The 17,969-nt window shown below is 43.8% G+C and overlaps 1 protein-coding gene across 2 annotated transcripts in view; it reads right to left on the bottom strand.

Moving 5' to 3' along the window:
- The window catches only part of SPTBN2 (spectrin beta, non-erythrocytic 2), a 101,392-nt gene extending 83,423 nt beyond the window's left edge, over nucleotides 1-17,969 (bottom strand). For both annotated transcript variants that reach the window (XM_087705309.1, XM_087705307.1), the window contains exon 1: nucleotides 17,864-17,969. The gene's annotated coding sequence lies outside the window, so the exon portion shown is untranslated. The remainder of the gene's footprint in view (nucleotides 1-17,863) is intronic.

Genomic DNA, 17,969 nt, shown 5'->3' with positions numbered 1-17,969 from the left:
TGTGATGTCAGAGAAAAGGTAATAAGCCATGGAATGCAAAGAATGTTATTTCCTTGGGGCCTGTAAGAAACCCCTGTTTGGCTGAAATGTGGTTTAGAAGGGGTGGGGGGGGTTGCGTTTGCAAGAAGAAGGGAGGACCAAACAAGGAAGATGTATAAACCAATCTTACAAATACTTCTTGGGAGAATAACTTCGAAACGCCCTGAGGGCAAAGGGTAATGGGAAATATATCAAATAAAAATAAAAATAAACTATTGCATATAGTCGTCCCAAAGATTAGACTTCTGCTTTTTTTCCCCCTCAGCCTTGAGGGATAAAGGCTTGATTTTTGGCAACCGCGTGGCCATATATCCCTGGGCTAGCCCTTTGTGTAGCCCCCAGGAAGTCACACTTTCAAAAAGTGACCGAGGACCACGACAAAAAATAAATTATGATTTCATTTACCGTAGTCCTCCACATACAACTATAACAGAGTCTGTCTGTTATGACCATATGTCATTAGGTAAAGGTTCTCCTCGCACATATGTGCTAGTCGTTCCCGACTCTAGGGGGCGGTGCTCATCTCCGTTTCAAAGCCGAAGAGCCAGCGCTGTCCGAAGATGTCGCCGTGGTCATGTGGCCGGCAGGACTCAACGCCAAAGGCCCACGGAACGCTCTTCCCTTCCCACCAAAGGTGGTTCCTGTTTTCCTACTTGCATTTTTTACCTGCTTTTCAACTGCTAGGTTGGCAGAAGCTGGGACAAGTCACGGGAGCTCACTCCGTTACGCGGCGCTAGGGATTCGGACCGCCGAACTGCCGACCTTCCTGATCGCCAAGCTCACCGTCTTAGCCCCTGAGCCACCCTTTCATATGTCATTACAGTTGTAAAATGGTTGGTAAGGTGGTAAGGACAGCCGAGAAGATTATAGGACACTCTCTCCACATTATTCAAAATGGTTGGTAAGGTGGTAAGGACAGCCGAGAAGATTATAGGACACTCTCTCCCCATTATTCAGGATGTTGCTTTTAAGTGCTATGCGCTTACAGGTCAAAGCACAGTTAGAGACTCTCACACACCCACTTTATGGTCTGTTTCTGTTGCTCCACTCTGGAAGGCGGTTTCTAAGTATTTCTAGCCGGACTACCAGAACAGTTTTGTTCCCTAGGCCAGTGTTTCTCAACCTTGGAGGCTTTAAATCCTGTGGACTTCAACTCCCAGAATCCCCCAGCCAGCACAGCTGGCTGGGGAATTCTGGGAGTTGAAGTCCACAGGACTTAAAGCCTCCAAGGTTGAGAAACACTGCCCTAGGCCATCCGCCTGGCAAACTAGCAAGATTCGTTTTTCTCGCCATGTACATGTACACATCCGAACTAGACTGTGTTGTTTCTCTATGTCCTATAATATATGAGGGTATATGCATTATTTTGTATTCATTTACTTATTTATTCTGTCATGGATAGTTAGTATATATTGGAGGTGGTGACCCTTTGAGAGATGCATGCAACGAAGTTTCATTTTAATGTACGCCGATTAGTGTATATTCAAAGTGACAATAAAGTTGTTCTAAGTCTTCTATGAGTCCGTGTCATGTTGTCCAACCTAACTTTACAACCATCTTTGTGGCGGTCGTTAGGTGAATTCAGGATCGTTAAGCAAACCCATGGCAAAAATGGCATAAAAGGTGGCCATGTGACTGGAGGGCACTGCCAACTGCTTAGAGTAGAGTAGAGTAGAGTAGAGTAGAGTAGAGTAGAGTAGAGTAGAGTAGAGTAGAGTAGAGTAGAGTAGAGTAGAGTAGAGTTCTTTATTGGTCAAGTGTGATTGGACACACAAATAATTTGTCTTTGGTGCAAATGATCTCAATGTACATAAAAGAAAAGATAAATTTGTCACGAATCATAAGGCGCAACACTGAATGATAATCATAGGGTACAAATAAGCAATCAAATCATGCTAGTTAACAATCAACATAAATAGTAAGGATACACGCAACAAAGTTTCAGTCCTACAGTCATAAGTGGGAGGAGATGGGTGATAGGAACGATGAGAAGATTAATAGTAATAGTAATGCAGGCTTAGTAAATAGTTAAGACAGTGTTGAGGGAATTATTTGTTTAGCAGAGTGATGGCGTTGGTTCCACCACAAAACCGCGGTAGACTAAAGCGCGCTCGACGAAAGCGCGTACCTGACGTCATCACAGCGCGACGAAAACATCACGCTGTGAGCGGTAAAGTTAAAATTAACGCGAAAACCTTACCCTAACCCCCCCAAACCTAACCCTAAACCTAACCCTAAACCTAACCCTTAACCTAACCCTAAACCTAACCCTAACACTTAACGTAACCCTAAACCTAACCCTAACCCTTAACCTAACCCTAACCCTAACCCTAACCCTTACCTTTACGTGAATCGGCTTGCTTTAAAAGCGCTTTTTAAAGCACCCTTTTTTCTCCGCGGTCGTATTTGTCGCGCTGCTGATGACGTCAGGTACGCGCTTTAATCGGGCGCGCTTTAGTGGACCACGGTTTTGTCGTGCCACGGATGGCGTTGTGATGGCAGAGTGATGGAGTAAAGGTAGCCATGTCACCTGAAGTTGATTGCAGAGGGGCCAGACCATTAGAACTATGAATCTGGGACACAAGTCCTTGTTTTCAGGTTGGCTCGCACATCTTCATACTGCCAAGGTTGGGAAACAAAAATTGCTTTGGAAGTTCAAGCCACGGATAAAAACACACCCTCGGGCAATAGGTTGGGCAACCCTTCCATGCTCACCAAGGGCATCATTTACAAAATCTCTCAATTACCTCTTATTTACTGTATGTCTTGCTAGCAGCCTGCAGATAATCTTTATTTTGCAATTCAGAGGGGCCGCAAATGTTTCAAAGCCTTCCATTAATATAATGAAAGAACAGGAGAACATAGAACTAAAACTACCCATCTCCTGGTGATTGGCCAAAGTCACCCAGCTGGCTTTTATGGTTAAGGCGGGACTAGAACTCGCTGTCTCCCGGTTTCTATATCTTTTTAGATATTTGTTTTTATATATTTTATACATATTTATATCTTTGCTTCAAGGGACCCGAGGATGGCCCACCACTTCCATATGTAATCTGCCCATTCATTCTTCTAGCATTGCATTGTTGTGGCCCGCCAGCAGCCAGCGGAGTTGGCAGCAGAGTCGGACAGGGAGGAGGTTGGGGAGGAACCTGGGACAGTCCTGGAGGCTGGGGAAGGCTCGGACAAGGACTCTGTGTCGGAGGCAGAGAGGGGTCCAAGGCCATCTGACAATTATCAGCTGCCTTCGGAGCTACAAAGCAGAGAGGCAGAGGAACAGCTGGAGCGTGTTCCCAGTATGCGTATGCGCAGAGCTGCCAGAAGAAAAGAACAGCTCAGTAATCAGGGTTGACTTGGGAGTAAAGCCACAGGTGGATGGTGAATGGCCCCTCCCTAGGGAGGGAATAAACGAGGAGCGAAAGGGGAGGGGGCTTTTGGAGGAAATAATTCATTCATTCATTTCAGGAATGTGAAGGGCTATTTTCCCTGTGTATTTACAGAAGAGGAAACCTAAACAGCAAATGCCAGTGTCAAATGTTAGGGCAGGGACTGCATGAGGGTAGCTAATCCATAGATTATGCTGGCCAATTGACCAATGTATTCTTAGCTTCGGAGTCGCCAGGGCAGCTTATAATCTTAAAGACTCTAGATAAGAAGGTATACAGTCTCTGCTTTTCCAATGAAAACAAACCACCGGCTTCTTCCACACAATAGTTAGAATCTTGGTTGGAAAGTCATTTTGAAAATGAAATTTTCTTTCCAAAAGCCCCCAGGGTTTTTTTGCACCAATAAAGAAAGCTAGGCTTTTTTCCCAATTTGAAATACAACTGGTTTTTCAATCCCTCTAGGAAAAATCTGGTCTTTTATTTTATTTTTCTTGACTACATAGATTTCCAAATTCCACGCCTCCCATCGATAGCTGACAATATCTCTGCGAGAAACCCAGGGACCTCAAGTTTTTAAGACCCAGCATTTATTATTTCAGAAATTAATCATCATAGGTAAAGGTTCCCTCGCACATATGTGCTAGTCATTCCCGACTCTAGGGGGCGGTGCTCATCTCCATTTCAAAGCCGAAGAGCCAGCGCTGTCTGAAGACGTCTCCGTGGTCCTGTGGCCGGCATGACTCAATGCCGAAGGCGCACGAAACGCTATTCCCTTCCCACCAAAGGCGGTTCCTATTTTTCTACTTGCATTTTTTACGTGCTTTCGAACTGCTAGGTTGGCAGAAGCCGGGACAAGGAACGGGAACTCACTCCATTACGCGGCGCTAGTGATTTGAACCGCAGAACTGCTGGCCTTTCTGATCAACAAGCTCAGCGTCTTAGCTACTGAGCCGCTGCGTCCCTATTAATTATCATAAAAGCAGCATTAAAGCAGCAAGAAGGACATTTACGTCCTCCTCCCTGCTGTATTTATTGGCTACGGACAAAGAATGAAATATCTGCTAATATTCTTTAAGGCTGGTTTTTTCCCACCCCGGTTTAAATACCCTCCTCCTTACAACATTAATACCTTGATTACTCATCCCTCTACTGATTGGATTGAGAGGCAATTATAGTCAGACTGTGAAGAAAAAAAAGACAAGGCAGCTCACAACAACACCCTGATAGAGTTTGCAGTCAGTACATAAACACTCACAGAAAGCCCATGATAGAACATAAAACCATAGGGCTGGAAGGGATCTCGGAGGTCTTCTAGTCCAGCCTGTGCTCAAGACAGGAGATCTTATATATCATCCTGGTCAAAGGGTTGTCCAGTCTATTTTGGAAAAACCCCAATAATGGAGCTTCCACAACTTCCAGAGGCAAGCTGTTCCATTGATTTATTGTTCAAAAGTGTCTCCTTATGTCTAGGCTGGATCTCTCTTTAACAAACTTCCACCCGTTCGAGGCAGTCCTTGACTTACGACCACAACTGAGCCCAAAATTTCTGTTGTTAGAGTTTTGCTCCGCTTTACAACTTTTCTAGCCCTGGTTGTATAGCATATCATTGCAGCTGTTCATTTACTAACACCGTTGTTATGTGAATATGGGTTCCCCGTGGACTTTGCTGGATCAGAAGGTTGCAAAAAGGGGATCGTGTGACCGAAATGATTGCAATTGTCATAATTTGTGAGTCAGCTGCCAAGCGTCTGAATTTTGATCACGTGACCATGGGAGTAGGCATCAGTCATAAGTGTGCAAGATGGTCACAAGTCACTTTTTCAGTGGCATTGTAACTTCAAAAAGACACTGAATGAATTTCTGTAAATCAATGAGGACTTGTACTCCTTTTCCTGCACTCCAGTGGCTTAGAAAACAAATTGCCCCCCTTCTTCTTTGTGGCAGCCCCTCAAGTATTAGAAGACAACTGTCATGTCCTCCCTAATTTTTTTCTTTGATAGGCTAGACCAGCAACCCGAAGATCTAGAGCTGCGTTGGCTCTTTCATCCCTTTGCTGCGGCTTCCTGTCTCCAGTCGGCTCCACAATTGATAGGGCTTTCGGTTAGGACAGGTACAGGAAAAAGGATGCTGCACTAGGAGGAGACTCTATGGTGGGGGGAATCGGATTTCCGGTCAGCTCCAGAATTGAACAGGGGGGCTTCCAGTTAGGACTCTTGTGGCTCTTTTAAGACTGCCGACCCCTGGGCTAGACATACTGTATCTACGGTATCTCCTTTCAACCGTTCATCATACAAAGGGATTCGTATTCTGATTCCACTGTGGAAAAAATGAACACGATGCAGAAACGTTTTCAGGCCAAAGGATTAACTCTACCAGCAGTGTCCAAACACTACCAAAATTGTAGGGATCGCTTACAAGAATATAGATAAAGTAGATCTTCTTCGTGTGCCATTATCTGTCATGGGACATTGGCGATCATCTTGGCAATCCTATTTTTGTCTACAGCCTCATGAAAAAGTGCCGCTGAGTTTTCTCCAAACCGGTCCCTTAGGTTTTGAAGCCTTGATGTTCTTCTTCTGCTTGGACCTCATTTGCCTTCAATCTTTCCCTGGAGGATTAAGTGAAAGATGCTGTATTTTTTCTGGGTATCCCATCACATGTCCAAAATATTCTAACTTTTGCTTTTTAATGGCTTTGATGATTTCCCTTTGCTTTCCCAGGCGGCTTATCACCTCCTCATTTCTGATTTCGTCAACCCAGCTCATACGTAACATCCGCCTGTAAAATCCACATTTCAAACGCTTCTAGTTTCTTCACGTGGTTTTCTTTCAGAGACCAACTTGTCTCTGAAGGATAGAAAAGATGTAACCTCTGACAAGCCTGATTTTTAGTCTTCGGCTTATGTTGTGACTGCAGAAGACCTTTTTCATTTTGAGGAATGCTATTCAAGCTTTCTCTGTCTTTTACTTCACTGGTCATATCCCAGCTTTCATGTAAATTGAAACCAAGGTACGTGATCCTTTCAACTTTTTCTAGTGGTGTTCCTTCCAAATGTATCAGTGGTAAGTTAATGGGTTGTTTGCTGACGACCATGATCTTGGTTTTTGAGATGTTAAGCTTCGAACCATATATTTCAGATATTTCTGAGACTCTGAAGGTCTTCATACTTACTGGCAAGCAGAACTGTATCATCAGCATATCTTAAATTGTTGATCTGAACACCGTTTACTTTGAGGCCAGCATCAATGTTTTCCAGTGTTTTGTTGAAAATTGACTCAGAGTAAATATTAAACAACAGCGGTGACAAAATACAGCCCTGTCTGACCCCTTTTTGTATTTCTGCATCATCTGAGTATTTTTGGCCTAGTGTAACATTTGCTACCTGATGCCAATATAGATTCTTTGTGCTTCGGATGTCTTTGTCATCTAGTCCCACTTGTTTCAAGATTTGTAATAGTTTGCTGTCTTAAAATAAACCAGAAAGTCCAAGTCTTGGGGGGAAAAGCACCTTTGGGACAAAACCCACTGTAACAGCATTGCCAAAAAGGCATTAAGAGTTGTTAACCTAATTTTGTGAAGCTTCTTCTCCGGTAACATTGCATTGCTAACTAGGGCATAAAAACCTTTGCCAGACCAATCCTTGAATACAGCTCGTCTGCCTGGAATCCACACTGTATATCAGACATTAATACGATTGATCGAGTCCAGAGGTATTTGACGAGAAGAGTCCTCCAATCCTCTGCTCACAATAGAATCCCTCATGCCACCGGGCTTTAAATTTTGGGCTTGGACAACCTGGAACTGCACCGTCGGACCTAAGCATAGTACACAAAATTGTCTGCTACAATGTCCTACCTGTCACCGACTTCTTCAGCTTCAAGCTCAATAATACACAGGCAAACAATAGATACAAACTCAAGGTAAACCGCTCCAAACTCGATTGCAGAAAATATGACTTCAGCAACGGAGTGGTCAACGCCTGGAATGCTCTACCCGACTCCATTGTTACATCCTCAAACCGTCACAGCTTCAACCTTAAACTGTCTATCATGGACCTCACACCATTCCTAAGAGGTCCGTAGAGTGGGTGTGCATAAGCGCATCAGCGTGTCTAACGTCACTGTCCTATTGTTCCCATTTATTTGTACCCATTTCTTTCATTCATGTCCATGTTTATATTTATACCTGCTATCTTGTACATGTTTGACAAACTAATAAATACAAATACAACCATGACCTGGATGACTGAGAATCTCCACAGGCATCATCCTTTCTGGTTTTTCTCCTATCTCAGATGTAACCACAGAACAAACACCCTCATTCCCATATTGCACCCCATCTCCCCCCTTTCCCATGTCCCAACCCCCTCTCCAATGCCAGGCCAGCTGGCGAGAAGCAGCCGGAGGGGGGGGGGGTTGACCCAATGGAGCAGGAGAGGCTGCCGGATGAAAGGAAGGAGCAGCAGCAAGACAATAGGGTCTCCAAGGAACATTCAGGGGTGACAATCGCAGAGGGCCAGCTGGAAAGGGGGTGGGGAAGACAGGATGCAAGGGAGGAAAGAGAAATGATTTCCCCCTCCCCCATATACACAATGCAGGAATCCCCTCAACCCACCACCCAAATGGGGCTCCAGCTGTCTCTTTTCCCCCTGCCTTGAAAGGCAGGATAGGTGTGGCCTGAGATTATAACTGGTTGTAGAGGTAGTCCTCGATTTATAACAGCTCGTATAGTGACTGCTCAAAGTTGCAATGAAAAAAAAAAGCGGGACTTGTGACCATTTTTTCATACAACCATTGCATCATCCCTGTGATCACGTGATCAAAATGGAGACGCTTGGCAACTCACTTGTATTTATGACGGTTGCAATGTCCTGGGGTGATGCAATCCCCTTTTAGCGACCATCTGACAAGTAAAGTCAAAGGGGAAGCCAGATTCTAACAAGATGCAACTGTAAATGAATAAGTGACTTTACAGGATGGCCCTAATTAATTAACTAATTAATTAATTAATTAGATTTGTGGGCTGCTCATCTCATCCGGAGGTGACTAATCTGCAGAAAATGCCGCCTTAGATTTGTCACTGCCAAAAGCTGAAGAATTCACGTTTCCCAATAGTATCCATAGAAATTCAGAGAAATTGTCTTTTTTGTTTTTTTTTACTCTTTACTCTTCTTCACTCTTTCCCTTTCACCACAATAATACTGGAATCAAAAGTTGATACTCCTCAACTTACGACCACAGTTGAGCCTGAAATTTCTGTTGCTAGGTGAGAGGTTTGCTAAGTGAGTTTTGCCCCATTTCACGACTTTTCTTGCCACGTTTGTTAAGTGGATCACTGCAGCTGTTTAACTTGGTAACCGAGTTGTTAAGCGAATCTGGCTTCCCCATTGACGTTGCTTGTCAGGAGGTCGCAAAAGGGGATCCCACGACCCAAGGATATTGCAGATGTCATAAATGTGAGTCAGTTGTCAGGCATCTGAATGTAAATCACGTGACCCATGGGATTGCTGTAATGGTCATCAGTGTGAAAAATAATCAATTTCTTTTCAGCGTCATTGTAACTTCAAACAGTCAGTAAGTGAAGTTCTGTACATTGAGGACTACCATGTTTTCCCGAAAATAAGACAGGGTCTTATATTCTTTTGTGCCCTAAAATAAGCGCTTGGACTTATTTTCGGGAAGGTATTATTTTTGAGGTTCAGGAGGCCCCTTAACTTCGGCCTGCGGCCCGTGGATCAGCTGATCCAGAGACGGCCAGAAGTTCTGTCTCTGTTTAAGGCACGTTCTTGCCAACCCTAGTGTCACTGGGCCTGCTTTGTGGCCGCCACTAAGAAAAGGGGCGTGGTAGCTAGGGTTTGTGAGAGCAGCCTCCACAAGGCCGTTCCGCATGAATGGGAGGTCCATGTGAGGCGTATAAGGCATGCTTCCCTCTTCCAACCCCCCCGGAAATGGCAGGGACCAGCTGTGCATGCATTTAAATATTTTAGGGGAGAGCTTATTTTCGGGGGGAGGACTTATTTTAGCGCATGCGCCCAAAAGCCCAATTGGGCTTATTATCCAGGGAGGGCTTATTTTCAAGGAAACAGGGTGCCTGTAATGTATGTCACCAATGAGAAACGAAACATCTGTGAGCAGCTTAATATTTTGCTTCATTTTGAAGGCTTTTGCCAGATGGAACTCTGGTTCTACTCATCTAAGTAAAGGTTGGGAAGACATAGGAAATCTATATTACCAAATGGCTGACAGAAAACAGAGCTAGACTCTTTCCCAGTGTTGGGAGACCCTAGCTTAGCCTGTGGCTCTTGACCCAGTTAAATGAAATTTAAAACAAATCTTTACTAGGTCATAGGTCAGCATAGTTGACCTAATTTTTTTAAAAAAATCTCAGTAAAACATGCCGGCCTTCTCTAAAATATTCTTCACCCAGAAGCCTGCTATACATGCAAAAAAAAAAAAAATAAGTCTTAAAAAAAAAAGAGAGAGAGAGAAAGAGAGAGAAATGCTCCCAACAGGTCATTTTCAAAGCCATAATGTTCCTTAAATATATCCATCTATAAATTCTTTTATGTAGGTAGTCCTCAACTTACAATCACAACTCAGCCCAAAATTTACGTTGCAAAGTGAAACGTTTGTTAAGTGAGTTTTGCCCCAGTTTATGACTTTTCTTGCCACTGGTATTATGTGAATCACGCCAGTTGTTAAGTTAGTAACACGGTTGTTAAATGAATCTGGTCTCCTCGTTGACTTTGCTTGCCCAAAGGTCGCAGAAGCTGATCACATGATGCCAGGACACTGCAACCGTCATGAGTCAAGCACCTGAATTTTGATCAGGTGACAATGGAGGATGCGGCAATGGTCGTTAAGTGTGGAAAATGGTCATAAGTCATTGTTTTTCAGTGCCATTGTAATTGAACAGTCACTAAATGTTACTCTTGTAAGTCGAGGACAATCAACAAACTCAACAAAACCCACTGAGGCTAAATAGCCTTAATCACAACTGTCTCATTTGCTTATCCCATCTTGTTCAAATACACTTAAGCATCTCGTTCAAAGGGTCCCAGGTTGAAAGTTTCTACCTGCAAACTGGAACCCAGAGTAAGGTAACATTCACATGACAAGAAGTGACCACACAGGAAAAACATATTCTAGGTTCACATGATGGGCATGCGACACATCAAGGCGAAGGATGAGTTCCTGCAACATGCTGCACCACATATTACCAATCCTGTTTTATTCTGTAAAAGAGCTTTTCTCAATCTTCAAGAGGTGTAGACTTCAATTCCCAGAGTTTCCTAGACAGTATGCTAGCTAAGGGATTCTGGGAGTTGAAATCCACACATCTTAAAGCATGCTACATGGGGAATTCTGGGAGCCGAAGCCCAGGTATCTTGAAATTGCCATGGTGGAGAAACATTGCTGTAAATCCTAACAAAAGACACAGACCTGGACCACAAATTAGAACATAAGTTGGACCATAAGAAAGCACCAAAAAATGGAGGCCTTTGAACTCTGGTGCTGGAGAAGACTCCTGCAAGTCCCTTGGACTGCAAGGCCATCCAACCGGTCAGTCCTAGAGGAGATGAACCCTGACTGCTTTTTAGAAGGCCAGATCCTGAAGAAACTCCAATCCTTTGGCCACCTGATGAGAAGGAAGGACTCCCTGGAGAAGAGCCTCATGCTGGGAAAGATGGAGGGCAAAAGAAGGGGACGGCAGAGAAGGAGGTGGCTGGATGGAGTCACCGAAGCAGTCGGCGTGAGCTTAAATGGACTCAGAGGATGGGAGAGGACAGGAAGGCCTGGAGGTTAACGTTGTCCATAGGGTCATGATGGGTCGGACACGACTTCGCAACTAACAACAACAACAATCAATTCAGAAATTATTTTCATTCTAGTGAGAGCAGCTAAACAAACTCATGAGTTGTTTAGGGTAATAGCAAACCAAGACATTTGGATTGCTTCAAGTAATCTTCAAATTAAGGTCACAACTGAGCCCCAAATCTCTGCTGCTGCTGTTAAGTGAGCTTTGTCCCATTTTACAACCTTTTTTTGTCACCCCTATTAAACAAATCACTGCCATCATTAAGTTAATAACCTGGTTGTTATAAATATGAATCAGTTGCCAAAAATCTGGATTTTGATCACGTGATCATGGTGATGCTACAAAGGTCGTTAGGTGTGGGGAAATAGTCATAAATCACTTTTTCCCATGTCATTGTAACTTTAAATGGTCGCTAAATGAAATGTTGTCATTTGAGGACTATCTGTAGAACTGAAAATCTTCCCACTGCCAGGCTTGATAAAAAATTCTGGGAATTACAGTCAGAATTCAGGTTTTCTTTAAAACGTGGGAATGTTTTAAAGAACGTTTTAAAGTGTTTATTAAAAACATTTTTATCCTTCTTTTCAAACAAATAGTGTTGGAAAAGATTCTGGAAAACCAAGAAAATGAACTGGCTCTTCCATCGAATTAACTCAAGAGTTCTTACTTAAGGAAAAAATGACCAGGTTCAAATTATCCTACAGGTTGTTCCCAACTTACAACAATTTGTTTAGTGACTGTTCAAAGTTACGACGACACTGAAACAAGTGATTTGTGACCATTTTTCACACCTAACGACCTTTGTAGCATCGCCACAGTCATGTGATCAAAAATTCAAATCCTTGGCAACTCATATTTATGACGGAGGTCACGCGATTCCCCTTCAGTGATCCTTTGACAAAATCAATGGGGAAGACAGATTCACTTAACGATTGTGTTATTAACTGCAGTGATTCACTTAAAAACTGTGCCAAAAGGTTTGTAAAATGGGGCAAAACTCCCCCAACAGCTGTCCCACTTAGCAATAGAAATGTGTGGCTCAAATAAGGTGGTGTTACAACAGGCGCTAGGGATGGTAAACAAATCAACCCAAACTGTATATTATAACCTTTTAAATGGAATAACAAAAGTATAAGAATGGCAAAGGAATAACTATGTGAATGTATACCTATAATTGTATGTAAGAGAATAAATGACAGTAAGAATATAAAACACAATATAGGTAAACAATATTTGGGTATAAATAGCTAAATATAAATAAATATAGAATTGTACATAAAGATGGATAACGAATAAGGAGACCATGAATGCAAGATAGAAATGTATAGAAGGGAAAACACTAACTGTAAAGAAACCGATACGGAACTGCTGTATGATATATGATGGAACTTCTTGTTCCTATGTTGTGTTAAGTCATGTGTTTGTTTTTGTTGATATGTTTATGTGTTTAAAATTAAAAAAAAGAAAAGAAATGTGTGGCTCAGTTGTGGTCGTACAATGAGGATTTTATCTGTACTTCAGCAATATTTAAGCAAAGACTAAGAGCTCTTTTAAAAGGCTCTAAAGCAGGGAATAGTAGAAGGGGAAAAAAAAAGAGATGAAGAGGGCAATGAGCAGGAAGATGGATGGACTCAATTACAGCAGTGATGGGTGTACTGTTAGGAAGACCCAAAGAACCAGTTTATGGACAGAACATCCCAGCAAAGATCTATGAGATTGCTAAGTGGCAATTTGATGGCACATAATCAATCAATCAATCAACTCAGACAAAAAGTCTCCAGGAACTGTTTACAGGCAAGGACACTCTTGCTACCAACCTCTTCTGATCTAGGCTTTCCCAGTAGCACGAAGCCGAGTCTTCGTCCAGATAAACCCCTTTTATTTAATTGACGGTGAATTCCTCTCCAGCAAAATCTTTCCTCTCCCACAGTCTTTCAAGATAGTTCACAATTACCAACCTTTATTAGGCTTGGAGAGTGGCCAGGCCGATATCTTTCAGACGCCGCAATACTTGGCAAGAATGCAGGAATGAACTAATTGTCTCCTGCAAGCTCCCCTCCCCTTTTGTTCCTCTTTCATTCCCCATGGGAGGGGCCATTCACTGTCCACCTGTGGCCTTCCTCCCAAGTCGATCCTTGTTCCTTAGCTGTTCCTTTTGTCTGGCAGCTCTGCGCACGCGCACACTGGGGAACAGGCTCCAGCTGTTCCTCTGCCCCACTGATGTCTCACTCCAAAGGCAGCTGATAACTGGCACGTGGCTCTGGCCCCCTTTCTGCCTCCGACACAGAGCCCTCCTCAGAGCCTTCCCCAGACTCCTGGACTGGCCCATGTTCCTCCCCAACCTCCTCACTGTCCGAATCTGCTGCCAGTTCTGCTGGCGGGCCACAACACAAGCTCACCAAGTACAACATAGTCAGGACCCCAAAGAAAAAAAAATGGGGGAGGAAGGAAGAAGAAGAAGAAGACAAAAATCTTATTACAGCATACAGTGCCAATAAAGACCAGCAGGGAGAGAAGGAAAGATTGGGGAAAAAAGAAGCTAGTCCTTCAACAGAGCCGATAAGATAATTTTGTTTCCCTTCTCTCCATTGATGCAGCTTTGATGTTTAAGTGACAGCTCATTGCTCAGGGGGAAAATGGGGCAATCACACACACACACACACACTCACACTTCATTATTTTAACTGCCATTTTCTTTTAGACCACCCCCAACAACAGACACTAACGAATTCTTCACATAGCTACATTTCCCAGGCTTTCCTCAGACAAACATCTGCAAAAGCCTGATAGGAAAACGGGTCTGTGTGTGAACAGATTTCCTGTTAATCCTCTGAGCTCAAAGCCGCTACTTGTGCCTAGAGGAAGAGGAAGAAAAAGATGATGGAAGGGGGGGGAGAGAGAAAAAGGAAGTGACTCTAGCCAGTTTCACTTCTGGCACGGCCCCACCACCGATAATCCACCTCTGACAGAATAACCTGCAGCCCTCGAAAGAATTATTCCTGCCATTATCTAGAAAGAACTGGCTCTTAAAGCCATTTAATTTTGCAGTTGAAAATACAATGGAGCGATTTGAATTGTCTTACTAAGAATATCAGTGGCTAGTGAGAAACTCCCTGAAGATGGGCTCTGGCACGAGTCCGAAAACTTGGAAGACAAAATCTTTCTGGTCCCAGTGACTGACCCAGATTGGATCCTGCAACATTATCCTGGGACACCTCATTCACCTTCGTTTGTACTGGTGTCACATATTAAGTTAGCACTTTCTGGAAGTAAAGTTGGACATGTGTTTTCTCTGGCTTAAGTGACAACAGCACTGAGGCCATGTTGCTGGATTTAAGTAGCATGCTAAAATGTAGCTTATTAGGCCATGGTTTGCTCAATATTGCTCAATCCTTGACTTATAACCATTCATTCAGTGACTGTTCAAAGTTACAGTTACAACGGCACTGAAAAAAGCCATTAATGACCATTTTTTATACTTGTGACCATTGCAGCATCCCCATGGTCACAAAAATCCAAAATTCGGATGCTTTGGCAATTGGTTCATATTTGCAAGTCACCTTTTGCGACCTTCTGACAAGCAAAGTCAATGGGAAGCCAGATTCACTTAACAACCAGGTTATTAACTTAGTGCACTGATTCATTTAACAACCGTGGCAAGGAAGGTCGTAAAATGGGGTAAATCTCACTCAACTGTTTTACTTAGCAACAGAAATTTTGGGCTCAATTGTGGCCGTAAGTCGAGGGCTACCTGTAATTAACCATCAGTTAAGCTTATCCAGAATGTTAAGCCGTGATTTTTAAAAGCTAGATGGCCAGCTTCATGCAACATGCTGGAACAAACTCAAATAAACCATATTATGCCTTAGCAGACTACGGAGATCCATGGTTCCAAATATCCAAATATCTATAGCTAAGAATGATATATTGTCTTTAAACAAGCTGAAAATATGCAACATTTTCAAACTTCAGGAAACAAAATGTTCCAAAAGGCACAAACCATACTCTTAACACACTCAACTAGTTCGTATGTTAACATTTAGCTGTGGATTGTTTAATCCACAGATCAAGTGATTGGTCACAAGTTGTATGTTTTTTGCACATGCTTTACAACATGTGGCTGAATTCACATAATATGTGAAATCATACTGTAGTTTAATTTTAGCTTAGTATGCTGTAAAATCGCACTAATGGTATACAGGGAGCAGCAGAGGACTTCTGCTGTGTAGGTTTAAAGCAGTGATTCTTCACCATGGATCACTTTTAAATACCTCTTGTGGCCACAGATAGATCCCCATGACTTAATTCAAGATTTAAATCATAACATTTCTTCAATTTTTCACGGGCCCCCTGTGACAGCATCATGCCCCCCCACCCCCTGACTTCCCGGGGTCTACGAATCACAAGTTGAGATCCTCTGGTCTAAAGCAATACTGTAAGTAACCATTGGAAGATCTGAGGAGGGTCAATTTGGAAACAGTCATTTTCTAAAGCCGATACAGTAGAAATGTTCTAAGACCAGTGTCTGCTTCATTGCCAAGAATATTGTTAATGGAATTAATAAAAGTGCCAGCAGTATATTCAGATTGGTGTTTTTAAGAGATGACTGTGTACCTGGAAAAGTTGGAAGAGCATGGAAACGCAACCAGATCTCACCCAGGGAACATAAAATCCTTGCATCCTACCCCAGATGTTTTGTACACCAGGTCTCTTAAGTGTCCATTTGCTCAGCGGGAACACAACATTTTCATTTGAAATGCAAGGAATGTAGGAATCCTTGCATTTAACCCTTCCAAAACACAAGAAAGGACAGTAAGCACCATGTTTACAAGATCTCGTGTTTTCTTGCATGTACATACATTACTATAGTCAACTTCACACAGCGTGCTGCTAAGCCATAAAAAGATTTCTCGATTTTGGGCTGAACATGTGATACGAACTCTTTCACTGTAGTTCATACGCCATAATAGCTCATGTCTTAGTATGATGTCCAGCCAATAATGGCTTATTGAACAAATCACGGTTAAAACATGCGTAATGTGTGAACCCATTCATGGAGTGAAAGGCTGGGTTAACATTTTGAGCAAAGCCACAGTGTGGGTTACTTGTTTGTAGCCTAGCCTGTTATACAAATTCAGGTTTTTGAATCATTATAGAAAACCAACCAACTGGATAAAGCTTGGTTAAGCAAATTGTGACTGTGTGTGCTGTATACACAATTTATTTTGAAAACCGGAACTGAACGAAGATGGGACTATGTGCCTGTCAAAATTAACGTCTGATCACCTCAAGGTAGCTTTGTGGCAACAGACGGATTAGGAATGAAGGATTTAGCATTGCGCCTAATGGTAAAACAACCAGAAATCAGAAAATTTTGCTCACCTGTTGTAAGAAATTTTAAAAATCCACAGGTAGATTCTGATTTATCTCCTGTTTCTGCTCTGAGACACATTGCACTGGCAAAATGATTTATTCCCTTCATAAATCAAGTACCTACTTGGTCTTTATGCCAAAGCTTTTTCTTGCACTTAATCCTAAAATAATCCATGCCTGAGGGGAGGGAGGAAGTGGGGAAAAGGGGAAATACTTTGTTTTCCTTCTAGGCGAACATCTGTAAGCCAGGGCAAAATTTCTTTGATCCTGCTAAAATGCAGCCAATGCAGCTCAAGAAGAGTCCATCATGTCCCGGCTGTTCAGAAAAGGGGGGGTGGGAGAGGACCCCCATGGCTAAATATGGAGAAAACATCACACGCACATGTACTCAAATACAAACGCAGTGGCACACAGGAGATCCCTTGCTCAAGGCTCTGAAACGTTAGAGAAGGTTAGCTTTCCTTTCAAAGAAAGAAGACAGACGTTCTCCTCTTAGCCCTAAGGGCTAAGCAAGCAGGGCTTAAGATTTGAGCGGTTTTCTCCTTAGGTAAAAACCAATTTTGACTGGAGCAGGGAGCGATCGGAGCGAGGATCTCTGTGCATGTGCCCCAACGGGAAGCTGTAAGGGAGTGAAGCTTCCAGCAGCTTTGCCAACCCTATGGAAGAAAATCCAGCGTCCACTTTAGAGAAGGAGGGATAAGCTTCCGATAAATCTCCGTAGCTCTCTCTGCCTCGATCTTTAAAGAAAGGTAGAGAGGGAGGGAAGGAGGGAGGGAGGGGGCAGGCAGGCCCTCGAAATCCATCCGGGAACCGGCCTAGAAGCCCCGAGCCCCACACGACCGCCGCTGGCCAGGGCGTCCCCCGTTCAGGAACGCGCCTTCCCTTTCGCGCAGAGGACACCAGGAGCCACCCAGAGAGCGCACGGGCTGAAGCGGCCGCCTGGCCAGCCCACGCTGCGCCACCTCCCGCAAAGCATCTCCTGCGCTGGAGGGACAAACCCTCCTGCATGTCGCCCCCAAACCGCCCCTTCTGGCCCTGCCAAAGACCCAGAATGAAAGCCACGGACCGCTCCTCGGCTCGGGAGACCTGCCCGTTTCTTCCACCTCTCTCCAAGATGCCGCATTGGAGAGCCCGCTGATATTGCCGGCTATATCCAAGGCCCAGAGCGGCAGGGGCTTTGCGGGAGCAGCTGGGCACCCCGACCCTGTCCCTTCCCGAATCGCCGAGACAATAAGCCACAGCGTCCCCACCTTCCGCCACCAAAGCGCGGCTCACTTCTCTCCGCCGCCGCCGCCTCCTGCCACAGGCGCCCGGCGTCTCCTTCGGCTCAAGACGCGCCCGGTGCGCGCATCGCCG

The sequence above is a fragment of the Thamnophis sirtalis genome, unplaced genomic scaffold (genome assembly GCF_051295495.1).
Source record: "Thamnophis sirtalis isolate CommonGarterSnake01/CBP01778 unplaced genomic scaffold, rThaSir2_p1.2 scaffold_2, whole genome shotgun sequence".
NCBI lineage: Eukaryota > Metazoa > Chordata > Lepidosauria > Squamata > Natricidae > Thamnophis > Thamnophis sirtalis.
This window is presented reverse-complemented; position numbering and strand designations above follow the sequence as displayed.